Here is a 17,764-nt window from a genome sequence, read left to right on the forward strand (position 1 = left end):
TCGTGTTGAAAAGATCCCTGAAAACTCTGAAATTACTAACATGTCTGAATGTACAGATGTTGATCTCGAGGAGGAAGATGATGTTAACCTTGCCATGTTGGTTAAATTTTTTAACAACATGCTGAAATCTTTTAAGAAAGGAAAATCCAAAAGTGGTTATAGGAAACCTTCTGGGATGTCTGCTGGATCTTCATCCAACATCACCAATGTTAAGAAGAATGTTGGAACTGTTGGGAAATCAGTTCCCCATCCAAACTTGGTAGAAGCAAGAAATAAGAATAAAAACTAGACACAATTTAACAACACAAGAATTTAACGTGGAAACTCCAAATCCGGAGAAAAAACCATGACCCACTGAAAAATTACTATATGATAAATTTCTACAATCACACAGTATTTCTCACACCCTGTCGACTCACAACCACTACACTCTTACAAGCCTTTGAAAACCTCTCACCCCTCTAAAACAAAGAGCAAGGAATTTCAAACTAGAAGTAATCACAAGACTAAAGGTAGTGATTGGTGTAATTGTATCAAAGACCTTGGAACTCCTTAAATAGCCTAAGGGTCTCCACCTACTTTGATAGCTCAACCAATGTGGGACAAAAATCCCCACTTTCATTTTTAACACAATTCCAACAATCTCCACCTTGTTAAAAATGAAAGAAAAAACGCCATTGTCTTCACAGACAATTATGATTCTTATCACAAAGAACCATCATCCTCAAAAGAGAATAAACATACTCCACCAAATGAGTAGAACACTTAGAATAAGCCATTCTAAGAATTTTACTTCGGCACATGTCGAAAAAACCTTGCTGAAATTTTTGGTGCAACCTTCTAGCTTTTGGCCCTCCTAGAAGTCATCAGCCATCGACATACTTTTCACCACACACCTGCATCCATGCCAAAAAAACCATGCACATGTGGTCCAACTAACATCGTCACATCCTCTATCATGGCCATTGGACATGCCATAAGGATATTCATGTCCTCAAAGGACATCATCAAACACGATGTTAGCTGCTTGTTCGGAGCTTTCTGCCGAATCCGCTCCACCTTGACGAGCTCCACCTGGACAGTTTCGCTTCGTATGGCCGGGTTTTCCGCACCTCCAACAAACAACACCCTTGGAGTCTTTCTTCCTCCCTCTGCTAAAGGCCACCATTGCTGAATTTTCCGATGAAGGACGTCCTTCACTCATCAGCCTTCTTTCTTCCAAAAGAAGTTTGCCCGTGACTTCAGCAAAGACCAGAGTTTCCTTCCCATAAACTAATATTGGCTTCATGTGTCACAACCCACTATCCCAATGACGGGTTAACCGGGGTTATGACTTGGGTGAACAATAAGAAATGGAAATTAAAAGGGATTTACTAAATAACCAACATTAATAACAACAAACTAGTGGTATATATATATATATATATATATATATATATATATATATATATATATATATAACCACTTGGGTAATTAACAAACGAGCCAGCCATAACGACTAAACCCCAAATGAAAGTTAAACAAAATGAAGGAGTAATAAGTTCCACAATACGATAACAAATTCAGAGTGTTTGCAGCGGAAAAACGTGTGAGTTATGCATATGGAGATGCATACTCAAGGTTTCATTACATAAACATCAAAAGGGAAATCCGCTCAACACCGATCCATTCCATCGCCTGCTCAACCTGCACATTTAGAAATACATGCAGGGCTGAGTATAAAAATACTCAGTGACATAAGCCGAAAATACAACATGCATACATATATAAATTGAACTGCCATAACAGTAACACACAGGGGTTTTCATAAATGACCTGCGCTTACTAAAACATTTCGTTCATTTTCATAAAGGTGGATGCATCCCATTTTCAGTCTATATGATCCATATCTGCCCTTTCTATCACGCGCCGGGAAGGAGGCCTCCTTACCACGGACGCCAAGACCGGTCGCAAGCGACTCGTGGTCTCCATGAGTGTACACGTTAACCCTAGCTAGCGACCTTTGTCTAGCATAGGATCCCAATTGGATTTCCTTTAAAGTTGGCGAACCAACACAGATAGGATACATATAAAAACATAAACATTTTGGCAGTCAATCATTTCATAAACATTTCATTTTCATAACATTTTCATTTTCATAAAGGGCATTGAACATATAAGCATTTTATAAGAACTGAATAAATAGTCAAAACATATCATGCATATATATTCGCATATGAGGCCTACGTCACGCAGGGGATCTCTATATACGTAATAATAAAATAATGTCCACCTCAATTGTTCTTAAAGCTGGCGTGGAGTCGTTTCTTCTTCTGCTTCACTTTCTGTCGCCCGGACCTTCATTGATGAAGAGTCGATAAGTTCGTGAAGAAATTATCATAAGACAAAGTCTAATTCTACGTGCCTAGGGTATCTTTTAAAGTTTTAGGGTTCTAGCAGCATCCATATTAATATCGTTTCATTCAATCAATAAAATGTAATCACTTATCATGTAACTATCATATAGGTTCGAACCCAAATTGTCGAACATCAACATGTACATAATCCATAACTTCCTTCTACACCCGTCATTTAGTCAAGTACTCCATCAATTAAGAACAAGCTATATATTATTACCCTAAAAATTTAATCATTATAAATCATGCTTTCTCATACTTCGCACATTTTCATCACTTAAATAAATAAATCATTTATAAACATATGCTTAGCAATTTAATATCTCAATTAAATCCCAAGCTCATTTGATAAAGTAAATCATATACTTAATCATTCTATAACACAATTCCACATAAATAGTCTCAATATTTTTTTTTAAAACATGAAGCCATTCTAATAGGACATTTTAATTCCATTATAATGGAATTACTCATAAAATAATTTAATCCTTTTTCTTTTAAAAGAAACCATATTTATAATATTCTATACATTTCATTTTTTTTTATGTAAATAAATAAGAAATTCCATTATTCATTTATAAATAATAAAACATTTTAAAATCCATTGAGATGAAATAAAACATTTTAACCATTTAAAAAAAATCCATACTCGTAAGCTTTGAAAATAATTTTATCATATAATAAATGGGGCTTAATCCCAAAATATTTGCTTTAAAGTCCATTAATAATTTAAATAATAGAATGGACTTCATTTAGAATAAATAGTCCCATCTTTCAATATTAAAAATTAAATCAAGAGATTTAAATTCACTAAAATAATTTAGTGAAAATTCAAACATTTTTAAAAGAAATAAAGCCAAAATTTCGTAGGCTTTATTATTCAATTAACAGTCCAAAATTAATTAAAATTGGGCCCAATCAATTAAATAAAAAAAAATACCCATCAGCTTTTAAAATAAAATGGGCCCAGTACATTTTATTAAATAAAAATCGGCCCATTCATATTAGAGGGCTTAAGCCCAATTTAAAACCCTATCCCTAACATACATATACACACATAACACACAAACACACACATAACACACAACATCAACCCTCCCCCTTTTCTCTCTCGGCTCTCTCGCCCCTCTGCTCAGTAGAGTGCGGCGCCGCCTCCAGCGCGCCGCCTCGCCGAGCGTCTCCCTTCCCTCTCTCATTCTCTCTGTTCTCTTTCGTCCGCCCCTATCTCTCTGTTCTTTCTCCCTCGCCGGTAATCGATGCATGCGCCGCCTTGATGACCACAGCCGCCGCCTCGCCGTGAAGGAGCTCGGCCGCCGTCCGTCGCCTCCTCCGTCGTTCGTCTGGCTGGAATCGCGGTGGAGGCTGAGCCTTGCCTCGCTGGGAAGGTAGGCTCCAGATCTGAGCTCCCCCTCTTTTCCTCTTTTCCGGCCGACCAGGAACAGCTCGGTGCTCCCGCCGCCGTGTCGCCGCTGCCGATGCCGCCTCCGGAAGGATAAGTTCTCTCTCCTTTATCTCTCTTTCCCTCCCCTGTTCTCCCTTCTCTTCTCTTTTTTTTCACAGAAGCCCTAACCATCTCTCTCTCTACCCTCTTCTCTCTCGTTTTGGCAGGACAAGGGCTAGGCGGTTACCGCCGCCGTGTCGCCTTCGGCCGTGAGCAGCCGCCGGCTGCTCTCACCTCTCTCCCCATTTTCGGACAACACACAAGAAGAGTACAAGAACCCCCAAATTCAGTCCAGATTCACAAGTATAGCAAAGCTAGGGTTTTGTTTAGAAATCTGTTCTTTCATCATTCATTTATCATTTTCTTAGCAAAAATCAAACCTTGTAAATGTAATAGCTTAGAAAATATATTAACATGTGTGCGTGCGTATTCTTCTGTTCTTTGATGCTTGAATCGAAATTAACAAGATGAAGTGGGGAGAAATTGGAGTAACCTCGATATGAGGGGTGGTGTTGGCAATAGTTCGATTCTGCAATTTGTTGATCAAAAAGTAAGAATGAAATTTTGGAATTGGAACTGGAAGATTAATGAAGAGTAAGACATTTAATTACCTACCTTCTTGATTTGAAATTTTGGAACTGGACTTGGAATCTCTTTCCTTGTTTTTGGAACAACTGTGAATGGGGATAGGGAAAGTGATGTTAGGGAGAGAAAGTAGGGATTAGCTTAATGAGAAAGCTAAGACTTTGAAGATGAAGGATGGCAGAATACTTTGGAATTTATTAACTAAAGTAGGGGCAGTGCTTAGTCAGAAAGGTATAAAGTTAAAGGATGGCAGAATACTTTGGAATTTATTAACTAAAGTAGGGGCAGTGCTTAGTCAGAAAGGTATAAAGTTAGGTGGAGCAGAAGAAAGAAGTGTAGTGCTTAGTCAGGAAGGTATAAAATTAGGTGGAGCAGAAGAAAGAAGTGTAGTGGTAGGGTTCCACATTTTCTTTTCTTTGTACTAGTTGTTGGTCTAATTAGGAAGATATGAATGAGATTTGGTTGTGAGTAAAAGGTTGTAAAGCTTGGAAATGATGGAAATAATTAAATAAAATGAATCAAGTGGGTGGACGTGGAATGAACAAATTAAGAAAACAAGTGGTTAAGATATGAAGTCAATTTTAAATAAACTCATGATTTCATTTAAAAAAAAATCACAATTAAAATCATTGAGGTAAAACACTTTATAAAACTTAATATTCCATTTAAAGGGAATTTCATGACTTTATGCCCACTAAAAAAAAAATCCATGTGGCTCATATAAATATGCTCAAACCACTAATTAAACTTGTGCACCATATTTATAAAGATCCTTTAAATCTCAAATGGATTTAAATAACAATAAGAATTAAGCACATCAAAACACATATATAACAATTAAATCACATTAGATAAATCAAATCAGTTTTATTATTAATGGATGCCGAACCCTAATTATTAAGTCTTTAATCAGTGATTAAAAACTGGGATATGACATACTATCCCCCTTAAAATAAATTTCGTCCCGAAATTTGTACCTCAGGAAATAATTCTGGGTATTTCTCCTTCATGCTAGACTCGAGTTCCCATGTCGCCTCTTCTTGATCATGGTGCTTCCAAAGGACTTTTACTAAGGGTATCGACTTATTCCTTAGTACTTGGACTTTCCGATCTATAATAGATTCGGGCCTCTCTTCATGGCTCATATCTGGGCTGAGGATAACGTCGTCCCTTTGGATCACGTGTTTTGGATCATAAACATATTTTCTCAACTGCGACACATGAAACACATTATGCACATTCCCAAGGCTTGGCGGCAACGCCAGCCTGTAAGCTACCGGGCCCACCCTTTCTAGGATCTCATAGGGTCCTATAAAACGGGGTCTAAGCTTACCCTTTACGCCAAATCTTGTAATCCCTTTAGAGGGAGAAACCTTCAGAAAGACTTTATCCCCACACTCAAACTGCAAGTCGGTTCGACGTTTGTCGGCATAAGACTTCTGTCTATCTTGGGCCTCTTTAATACGCTGTCGAATCTGACGGACGATCTCAATCATCTCGCCTATTGTATCTGGCCCCAAGATTCTTCTTTCGCCGACTTCATCCCAGTAAAGCGGCGATCTACATTTCTTCCCGTATAACGCCTCATAAGGTGCCATGGCGATAGTTGCTTGATAGCTGTTGTTGTAAGCAAATTCGATTAGTGGCAACACACGCTCCCAATCTTCTCCTCTATCTAGCACAACAGTCCTTAACATATCTTCTAGCGTTTGAATTGTCCTTTCGGACTGACCGTCGGTCTGCGGGTGGAAAGCTGTGCTGAAATTCAACCTTGTTCCCAATTCCTTCTGCAAGCTTATCCAGAATCTGGAGGTAAACTTAGAATCTCTGTCGGACGTGATTGTCTTCGGCACCCCATGTAAACGCACGATCTCCTTGATGTAGAGTTGGGCTAACTTATCTGATCTATACGTGATAGGGATAGGCAGAAAGTGTGCACTCTTTGTGAGTCTGTCTACAATGACCCATATTACCGTGTTACCTCGTCTTGTTTTTGGCAATCCTGTAACAAAGTCCATTGCAATATCGTCCCATTTCCATTCTGGAATCTCCAAAGGCTGTAGCTCGCCGTAAGGTCGTTGGTGTAAAGCCTTTACTTGCTGGCAAACTAGACACTTTTCGACGAATAAAGCCACGTCTCGTTTCATTCCTTCCCACCAGAAATTCTCTTTTAGATCTTGATACATCTTAGTGCTTCCCGGGTGGGCGACATAAGGAGTGTCATGGGCTTCGCTCATGATCTTGTTCTTGAGTTCCTCGTCATGAGGGATGCATATTCTCCTCTCAAAGAAAATAGCATTATCGGCTTCTTCGTGGTAGTTTTTAAGATTTCCTTCTATTATCTTAGCTCGTAATTTCTCCAATTTATCATCATTCCTTTGAGCTTCTACCACCAATTTCCTCAAATTCGGTATAATCGCGACCACCCCCGCTATTGCAGCAGGTGGGTTTATCACCTCTAATTTCATCCTATCAAAATCTCGTATGAGCTCTTCTTCCTTCGTAAGGATGTATCCCAGTTTCAATGGGACCTTGCGGCTCAATGCGTCGGCTACTACATTGGCCTTCCCCGGGTGATAATTTATACCACAGTCATAATCTTTTACTAATTCGAGCCACCTTCGCTGTCTCATGTTGAGATCTTTTTGCTCGAAGAAGTACTTCAGACTTTTGTGATCGGTGTAAATCTCACACCTGACACCATATAGATGATGTCTCCAAATTTTTAGTGCGTGCACTACCGCCGCTAGTTCAAGATCATGGGTCGGATAATTCAATTCGTGTGGCCTAAGTTGCCGCGATGCATATGCAATCACTTTGCCTTCCTGCATCAAAACGCATCCTAGTCCGTTCTTTGATGCATCCGTGTAGACCACATACTCCTTGTCTGGTTCCGGAATTGTTAGCACTGGCGCTGTAGTTAGCTTTTCCTTGAGCAGCTGAAAACTTTCTTCACACTCGTTAGTCCATGTGTATTTAATTCCCTTTCGGAGTAATTGCGTCATCGGCCTTGCTATCTTGGAAAATCCCTCAATGAATCTTCGATAGTAGCCAGCCAATCCCAAGAAACTTCTGATCTCGTTTGGGGTAGTTGGCGACTTCCATCCTTGTACTGCTTCCACTTTGGCGGGGTCCACCTTAATACCTTCTGAAGATACAATATGTCCCAGAAATGTAACTTCTTTGAGCCAAAACTCACATTTGTTGAATTTGGCATAAAGGCGTTCATCCCTAAGAGTTTGCAAAACAGTTCTCAGATGTTCCCTGTGTTCTTCTTCATTCTTGGAGTAAATGAGGATATCATCAATAAACACCAAGACGAATTTATCCAAATAAGGATGAAATACTCTGTTCATGAGGTCCATGAACACAGCTGGTGCATTTGTTAGTCCGAACGGTACAACTACGAACTCGTAGTGACCATATCTTGTTCGGAAAGCCGTTTTGGGTATATCTTCATGTCTAACCTTTAACTGATGATACCGAGACTTCAAATCGATTTTGGAGAAAACACTCGCGCCCTTGACTTGGTCGAATAAATCATCAATTCTGGGCAATGGATACTTGTTCTTAAGCGTTAGCTTGTTCAGCTCTCGATAATCGATGCACAATCTCAAGGTTCCATCTTTCTTCTTGACAAACAGCACCGGCGCTCCCCATGGGGACACACTAGGCCTGATGAAGCCTAGGTCCAGCAACTCTTGTAACTGGATTTTCAACTCTTCCAATTCCTTCGGGCCCATTCTGTACGGTGCTTTTGATACCGGCTCCGCTCCTGGCTCTAGATCGATGGTGAATTCTACTTGTCTGTCAGGTGGTAATCCTGGCAAATTTTCTGGGAAAACATCTTGAAAATCCCGCACGATCTCTACATCTTCCATTGTCTTTTCGGTCTCAATTCCCCCGTTCAGGTATACGAGGAAGGCTTGGCAGTCTTTCTTGTTCATCATCTTCCTTGCCTGTAAAGCTGAAATAGTCGGCACTCTGTTCCTCCTGCATATTCCGTGGAAACTCAAAGCGTCCCTTCCTGGAAAGTTGAAACCGATTTTTCGCTCTTGGCACAATATCGTGGCATAGTTCTCCGCTAGCCAGTCCATTCCCAGGATTATATCAACGTCCTCCATCGATATAACATGCAAGTTGTTTGCTATAACCTTAAACGATCCTATGGTCAGTTCTAGGTTCGAGCAAGCATGTGTTACTACTGCTATTCCTCCTATTGGTGAAGAAATTCTCAAGTCCTGATTAGTCTTTTCAGGTTGGAGCTTTAAAGTTTTTACACATACACTTGCAATAAAAGAATGCGAGGCACCCGTGTCGAACAGAAGTATAACAGGTGTGTCAAGTAATGTGCCCATACCTGCCAAATTCCCTTGGTTGTTTCCTTGCTTATTCTTGTGCAATGCATAGGCTCTTGCCTGTGGAATTTGCGGTGGACGTATCGCAGGTCGATGTTGTTGCTGTGGTGGTGGGTAGAGTAGTTGTTGGCCTTGAATAGCCCTGAGTGGTTGTACTTGGCTCGGCTGATTTGACCCTCTCATTCCTCCTTGAGGTTTTCCTTGGCAGTCTCTGGCAAAATGGCCCTTCTGGCCACACTTAAAGCAGGTATTGCTGCCAGTCAAGCATATGCCGTGATGTGACTTGGAGCATTTGGGACACAAAGGTGCCCTGAGCTGGCCCTGATTGTTTCCAGCTGATCCTGGATTGACTGGTCGTCCTTGCCATTGCCCTTGTGGCATCATGTTTCCTTGCCATGGCCTCTTGTTATCTTGGTTGTTGTAGTAACCCCTATTATTGTTGTTGTTGCCATCCCATTTTCTCTTCCCACGATCGTTGTTTCCCGAAGCTTGAGTCTGGGTTGGGCGGTCTTCAGGCATGGCTGCTTCAACATCCAGGGCTCTGCTAAGTGCCTCAGAGTGGGTGAGATTACCATGACCAGCAAGCGCCATCTTGATCTCATGCCTAAGGCCTGAACGAAACTTCTCGGCCTTCTTTTCATCAGTGTCGATCAGATGAGGGGCATAGCGAGACATGTCGCAGAAAGCGCGATCGTATTCCATCACGGACATCTTGTTTTGTTTCAGATTGAAAAACTCCGTCTCTTTCTTCTTTCTGTAGCTCTTGGGAATGTATTTATCGTAGATCTCCGTCTTGAAGTCTTCCCAAGTCAGGTTTTCCAATTGTTCGAGGGTCATTGCCCTCTTCTTGGTTTCCCACCAAAAATCTGCCGACCCAGTTAGTTGGAATGCAACACAAGAGAGTCTCTCTTGGTCAGAACAGTAAAGAAAGTCGAAAATCCTTTCCATTGCTCTAATCCAGATTTCGGCATCAGTCGGGTTGCCGGTCCCGTTGAATGTTGGCGGGCTCTGTTTAAGAAAAAGTTCCTCAACCCTTCGTGGGGGTTCGTTTGCGGTTCCCACATTGTTTCTTGGGGCTCTTCTGGGAGGCATTCTGTGCTTCAAAGATAAAAGATCCTCAGTATATTCATTACCTCAATTCATAACATATTCCTCTTGATTTAATCATGAAAGCATCATAACAAAACATCTAAATCCTTATTGATCACAAGAGGGTACTAGGACAACTCAACAATTGTAAGGCTCAATTCTTGAACGATATCAAAACAAAGTGGTGCAGAAAAATTTGTTGAGAAACTCAAACGAATAACCAGATGGTAGAAAGGAGTAATTACTAGGTCGAACAAAATGATCTAGAGTAAAAACTCATCTGGCTTTTCAACCGAAAGTTGAAACACATGGGTTTTCAACCCAAAATACGTCTACTGATATTTGGATCATGTGGACTGGCTAGGTCCAACATCATCACCTTCCAGTCACACGGGAGACATCATCCCGAACTTAGAAAGCCGTGGACAACTATTCATAATAATAAAACTCAAGTTCGTACTGGCAAACCAAAAGCTTAATTTAAAGTTCTATGTCCTATTGAACCCAAACCCCCACGTATAACATGTACACAAATATATACATATATATAGGCAAAGCATACTGTTCGTAAAATCTATCGTGTACTAAAAGTCGATTCGGTGTTCCATCGCGTGTGAACATTTGAACGTAGAGACTATGCTCAAACCCTTGATGCAGCGTTTGCCTTGAATTCGTCTTGTATCATCATCCCGTGCTTTTCCTTCAACGCGTACATGTCTTTTCATTCCTCTTTGTAGTTCAAAAGAACCATTGTTTCATTGTGGAAGCTGAAATGCTCTAAGTTCTCTTTCATTCTTCTACATCATCACTTTAAGAATCTAGATTGTAGAGATATCCTACTAATCCAGCAGTCTATGTTCTTTTAGAATAGTGATCATGCAACTTATAACAATCTATGTTTTCTGGGGAAAGCATGTGTCAATTCTCTATCATTCTTCTCTTATCATAACATCATAACAGCAATGATATGCCATGAAAGGCAAAACATTTAACATTTCATCATAGCATGCTCTTTACATAAACATTTTCATGAAACAGTTTAGAATAATAACATCTTTAAAACATTGTAACTGCAGTTACCTTTTTCCTTGATTGAGCACGATGCAATGGAGTGTTGAGCGGTGTCGTATGATCCCACATATGTCAAGTGAATCAACTAGACTTGGCCTTTTAGAAAATGGTTTCTAGGGCCAGAGCAAACGAACTGCTCTGATACCACTCTGTCACAACCCACTATCCCAATGACGGGTTAACCGGGGTTATGACTTGGGTGAACAATAAGAAATGGAAATTAAAAGGGATTTACTAAATAACCAACATTAATAACAACAAACTAGTGGTATATATATATATATATATATATATATATATATATATAACCACTTGGGTAATTAACAAACGAGCCAGCCATAACGACTAAACCCCAAATGAAAGTTAAACAAAATGAAGGAGTAATAAGTTCCACAATACGATAACAAATTCAGAGTGTTTGCAGCGGAAAAACGTGTGAGTTATGCATATGGAGATGCATACTCAAGGTTTCATTACATAAACATCAAAAGGGAAATCCGCTCAACACCGATCCATTCCATCGCCTGCTCAACCTGCACATTTAGAAATACATGCAGGGCTGAGTATAAAAATACTCAGTGACATAAGCCGAAAATACAACATGCATACATATATAAATTGAACTGCCATAACAGTAACACACAGGGGTTTTCATAAATGACCTGCGCTTACTAAAACATTTCGTTCATTTTCATAAAGGTGGATGCATCCCATTTTCAGTCTATATGATCCATATCTGCCCTTTCTATCACGCGCCGGGAAGGAGGCCTCCTTACCACGGACGCCAAGACCGGTCGCAAGCGACTCGTGGTCTCCATGAGTGTACACGTTAACCCTAGCTAGCGACCTTTGTCTAGCATAGGATCCCAATTGGATTTCCTTTAAAGTTGGCGAACCAACACAGATAGGATACATATAAAAACATAAACATTTTGGCAGTCAATCATTTCATAAACATTTCATTTTCATAACATTTTCATTTTCATAAAGGGCATTGAACATATAAGCATTTTATAAGAACTGAATAAATAGTCAAAACATATCATGCATATATATTCGCATATGAGGCCTACGTCACGCAGGGGATCTCTATATACGTAATAATAAAATAATGCCCACCTCAATTGTTCTTAAAGCTGGCGTGGAGTCGTTTCTTCTTCTGCTTCACTTTCTGTCGCCCGGACCTTCATTGATGAAGAGTCGATAAGTTCGTGAAGAAATTATCATAAGACAAAGTCTAATTCTACGTGCCTAGGGTATCTTTTAAAGTTTTAGGGTTCTAGCAGCATCCATATTAATATCGTTTCATTCAATCAATAAAATGTAATCACTTATCATGTAACTATCATATAGGTTCGAACCCAAATTGTCGAACATCAACATGTACATAATCCATAACTTCCTTCTACACCCGTCATTTAGTCAAGTACTCCATCAATTAAGAACAAGCTATATATTATTACCCTAAAAATTTAATCATTATAAATCATGCTTTCTCATACTTCGCACATTTTCATCACTTAAATAAATAAATCATTTATAAACATATGCTTAGCAATTTAATATCTCAATTAAATCCCAAGCTCATTTGATAAAGTAAATCATATACTTAATCATTCTATAACACAATTCCACATAAATAGTCTCAATATTTTTTTTTAAAACATGAAGCCATTCTAATAGGACATTTTAATTCCATTATAATGGAATTACTCATAAAATAATTTAATCCTTTTTCTTTTAAAAGAAACCATATTTATAATATTCTATACATTTCATTTTTTTTTATGTAAATAAATAAGAAATTCCATTATTCATTTATAAATAATAAAACATTTTAAAATCCATTGAGATGAAATAAAACATTTTAACCATTTAAAAAAAATCCATACTCGTAAGCTTTGAAAATAATTTTATCATATAATAAATGGGGCTTAATCCCAAAATATTTGCTTTAAAGTCCATTAATAATTTAAATAATAGAATGGACTTCATTTAGAATAAATAGTCCCATCTTTCAATATTAAAAATTAAATCAAGAGATTTAAATTCACTAAAATAATTTAGTGAAAATTCAAACATTTTTAAAAGAAATAAAGCCAAAATTTCGTAGGCTTTATTATTCAATTAACAGTCCAAAATTAATTAAAATTGGGCCCAATCAATTAAATAAAAAAAAAATACCCATCAGCTTTTAAAATAAAATGGGCCCAGTACATTTTATTAAATAAAAACCGGCCCATTCATATTAGAGGGCTTAAGCCCAATTTAAAACCCTATCCCTAACATACATATACACACATAACACACAAACACACACATAACACACAACATCAACCCTCCCCCTTTTCTCTCTCGGCTCTCTCGCCCCTCTGCTCAGTAGAGTGCGGCGCCGCCTCCGGCGCGCCGCCTCGCCGAGCGTCTCCCTTCCCTCTCTCATTCTCTCTGTTCTCTTTCGTCCGCCCCTATCTCTCTGTTCTTTCTCCCTCGCCGGTAATCGATGCATGCGCCGCCTTGATGACCACAGCCGCCGCCTCGCCGTGAAGGAGCTCGGCCGCCGTCCGTCGCCTCCTCCGTCGTTCGTCTGGCTGGAATCGCAGTGGAGGCCGAGCCTTGCCTCGCTGGGAAGGTAGGCTCCAGATCTGAGCTCCCCCTCTTTTCCTCTTTTCCGGCCGACCAGGAACAGCTCGGTGCTCCCGCCGCCGTGTCGCCGCTGCCGATGCCGCCTCCGGAAGGATAAGTTCTCTCTCCTTTATCTCTCTTTCCCTCCCCTGTTCTCCCTTCTCTTCTCTTTTTTTTCACAGAAGCCCTAACCATCTCTCTCTCTACCCTCTTCTCTCTCGTTTTGGCAGGACAAGGGCTAGGCGGTTACCGCCGCCGTGTCGCCTTCGGCCGTGAGCAGCCGCCGGCTGCTCTCACCTCTCTCCCCATTTTCGGACAACACACAAGAAGAGTACAAGAACCCCCAAATTCAGTCCAGATTCACAAGTATAGCAAAGCTAGGGTTTTGTTTAGAAATCTGTTCTTTCATCATTCATTTATCATTTTCTTAGCAAAAATCAAACCTTGTAAATGTAATAGCTTAGAAAATATATTAACATGTGTGCGTGCGTATTCTTCTGTTCTTTGATGCTTGAATCGAAATTAACAAGATGAAGTGGGGAGAAATTGGAGTAACCTCGATATGAGGGGTGGTGTTGGCAATAGTTCGATTCTGCAATTTGTTGATCAAAAAGTAAGAATGAAATTTTGGAATTGGAACTGGAAGATTAATGAAGAGTAAGACATTTAATTACCTACCTTCTTGATTTGAAATTTTGGAACTGGACTTGGAATCTCTTTCCTTGTTTTTGGAACAACTGTGAATGGGGATAGGGAAAGTGATGTTAGGGAGAGAAAGTAGGGATTAGCTTAATGAGAAAGCTAAGACTTTGAAGATGAAGGATGCCAGAATACTTTGGAATTTATTAACTAAAGTAGGGGCAGTGCTTAGTCAGAAAGGTATAAAGTTAAAGGATGGCAGAATACTTTGGAATTTATTAACTAAAGTAGGGGCAGTGCTTAGTCAGAAAGGTATAAAGTTAGGTGGAGCAGAAGAAAGAAGTGTAGTGCTTAGTCAGGAAGGTATAAAATTAGGTGGAGCAGAAGAAAGAAGTGTAGTGGTAGGGTTCCACATTTTCTTTTCTTTGTACTAGTTGTTGGTCTAATTAGGAAGATATGAATGAGATTTGGTTGTGAGTAAAAGGTTGTAAAGCTTGGAAATGATGGAAATAATTAAATAAAATGAATCAAGTGGGTGGACGTGGAATGAACAAATTAAGAAAACAAGTGGTTAAGATATGAAGTCAATTTTAAATAAACTCATGATTTCATTTAAAAAAAAAATCACAATTAAAATCATTGAGGTAAAACACTTTATAAAACTTAATATTCCATTTAAAGGGAATTTCATGACTTTATGCCCACTAAAAAAAAAATCCATGTGGCTCATATAAATAACAATTAAATCACATCAGATAAATCAAATCAGTTTTATTATTAATGGATGCCGAACCCTAATTATTAAGTCTTTAATCAGTGATTAAAAACTGGGATATGACATCATGTGTTCATAGGAACGTGGAAGAGACAAGATGAGTCTCAACGCCTTATCCTCATCTTCAATTTTCGCTCCAATACTCTCCAGTTCAGAGATAATGCCATTGAGAATACTCAAGTGATCTGAAATCTTCACACCTTCATCCATCCGTAAGGTATGAAATTGTTCCTTCAAATACAACCGATTCGAGATGCCTTTTGCTTGGTACAGAGCTTCCAGCTTTTCCCAAAGCTCCTTCGCACTCGAAATCCCATGTACATTTGCAAGTACATTCTTGGCCAAGCAGAGACGAATTGTGCTTGCCGCCTTCAGATCCAGATCCTCCCAATCTTCATCACTCATACCGGACTTGTTGTTTGCGTCATCATCTGCACCGGGCTTTTTGACTGCACCCGGACTTCCTTTCAGGGCCTTGTGTAACCCAGATTGTATCAGCACATCCTTGACTTGCACTTGCCACAAGCCAAAATTTATTATTCCATCGAATTTCTCCACGTCGAACTTCATTTGGACTTGAAGTTGACTTGACGTACCGCTTCTCCACCAAAATGAACAGCCGTCTCGCAAGAGACACCCCACCCGGATCTTTCTCAAGAAATCCTTTCTGATGTGGAAGATCAGACAATGCTGCAACCACAGAGCATACTTGGAATATCAAGAGACCTCAGCCAGGCTCTGATACCAATTGTTGGGAAATCAGTTCCCCATCCAAACTTGGTAGAAGCAAGAAATAAGAATAAAAACTAGACACAATTTAACAACACAAGAATTTAACGTGGAAACTCCAAATCCGGAGAAAAAACCACGACCCACTGAAAAATTACTATATGATAAATTTCTACAATCACACAGTATTTCTCACACCCTGTCTTGGAACAACATCTGAGGTAAGAAGTTTTGATCACATTCAATGCAGGGGCTGTCAAGGGATGGGTCACTATGCAAATGAGTGTCCCACAATTGCAAGAAAAAGACATTCTGGTCTTACTGCAACTCTTAGTGATGACTCGGATTCTGAAGAAGAAAAGGTTTTGCTTGTTGCTACAATTGATGAAGAGGATTTGCAGGAAGAAGACATGATTGGAGCCCTTGAAGATCTTGATGATGAAATAATCTATTCAGATAGTTTGTCTGAATCTGAAACTCTGAGTGTTGATGACAATATTTCTAGATCTGACTGTGATGTTGATCTAATTGATGAGTCTGACAATATGAATGTTGATGTTGATGTTGCCAACACTGATGTGAACATCTCCTCTAAAAATGATCAGTTTGATGTGATTATTGATAATGATGTTTTTGACATGGATAGTGATGTTCAGGAGATTGATGGGATGAAGATCCCCACTAACACAACTAACTGATATGAAATGACTATTCTTGATGATTTCAATTCTAGTATACCGGATTTTTGTTGTGTTGCAGCTTTGGAAGAACAGGAAAGTGATCCACTGAAAGAGATGGAGAATTTTAAGGATCTCTATGAGATTGTTGATTCTCAATGTCGGGAGATGAGAAATGACATATGTATGTTGGTTGATGAAAACCAAAATCTCAAAGGGCAAGTTACGAGGCTTGAAAGGCTGCTCTCTCAACGTGATGTTGAACTTGATATACTCCGAGGTAAAGTTTGTGATTCTGAAAGAGTGTTTAAACGTTTTAACAAAGGCACCTCATGTTTAAATGAAGTTTTGTCTCAAGGTCAGCATAGTAACTTTGGTATTGGTTTCTGTGCTGAGGAGCAAAGCAAGGAACATCGTAATACTACTGTTTTTGTTAAAGAAAGAAATGTCAGTGTGAATGTTGACAACATAAAGGATCCTCATAAGAAAAGCAAAAAGAAAAAAACCTATGTTTGTCATTATTGCTCTGCTCCTGGACATATCAAACCTCATTGTGTCAAATACATAAGTGATTGTGCTGTAAAATCTGCGACACAGATGTTTGATTGTTATCAGAAAAATGTTAGTAACATTGGCAGATTTGATTTTAGCAGATTGTTGGACAAGAGAGAACAAAATGAAACCTGTAATACTGTTGTCTACACCTCTTTGAATGCTAATATTTCTGAGAATTGGTACTTGTTGGGGATAAATCCGACAATTACGGAAGCGACGTCGGTCACGTCTGGATCGATGGGCACTAGTAACCTGAGACCACAAATAACGTTAGAGCCCTCCGAAGAGCACCGGTGGGGGCGTCGATGGAAGGGCCTCCGACGCTCAAGTCAGCGATATGATATAAAATAGTAACGTAAATAATGTAACGAGAATAAGTAGATGATAAAGGAAAATAATAATAAATGGAATATCCGGGAGATCGGGGTGTCCCAGGAGTTGAATCAAAGCTGACGAACGATGTTGAATAAGGGGCGACCAACGTCTGAACTAGCGGGGCTAGTCAAACACTCGACACCTTTGAAAGTTGAGAGCGTGGAGACGGAACGGTAGAGCAGGGGGGCCGGAGATAGCGAGAGTGCGTGATCGTAAGTATCAGTATGAATGTTAATGGCGGCGTGCCTTGATTGTGTTAGTGAAGTAGTATATATAGGTCATGAAGCTGCGGAGGGGTGACTAGGGTTAGGGTTTGTTGGGATATTCCTTGAAACCCTAACGGTTTCGACTTCTTCGGAATCCACCTGCTGTAACCTTCGTTTGACCTAGTCACCCATGTTGACTAGGTTTTCGTAAGTTTATAATCCAGTTTGTATACTTTCGTGTTGAAA

At 39.5% G+C, this 17,764-nt stretch overlaps 2 long non-coding RNA genes across 2 annotated transcripts; both read right to left on the reverse strand.

The window, feature by feature from the left end:
- Positions 1 to 1,472: 1,472 nt before the first annotated feature.
- LOC130997917 (uncharacterized) lies at positions 1,473 to 4,704 on the reverse strand. The gene is made up of 3 exons (XR_009093253.1): positions 4,331 to 4,704; positions 2,273 to 2,337; positions 1,473 to 1,686 (listed from the first exon to the last, which is right to left on the reverse strand). It is a non-coding gene; the product is annotated as an uncharacterized LOC130997917 (long non-coding RNA).
- A 6,554-nt stretch (positions 4,705 to 11,258) lies between these two features.
- On the reverse strand, positions 11,259 to 14,164 carry LOC130997918 (uncharacterized). Its single transcript, XR_009093254.1, has 3 exons — positions 14,119 to 14,164; positions 12,060 to 12,124; positions 11,259 to 11,473 (listed from the first exon to the last, which is right to left on the reverse strand). It is a non-coding gene; the product is annotated as an uncharacterized LOC130997918 (long non-coding RNA).
- Between the last annotated feature and the right edge of the window lie 3,600 nt (positions 14,165 to 17,764).

Source organism: Salvia miltiorrhiza, chromosome 8 (assembly GCF_028751815.1).
Source record: "Salvia miltiorrhiza cultivar Shanhuang (shh) chromosome 8, IMPLAD_Smil_shh, whole genome shotgun sequence".
Lineage (NCBI taxonomy): Eukaryota > Viridiplantae > Streptophyta > Magnoliopsida > Lamiales > Lamiaceae > Salvia > Salvia miltiorrhiza.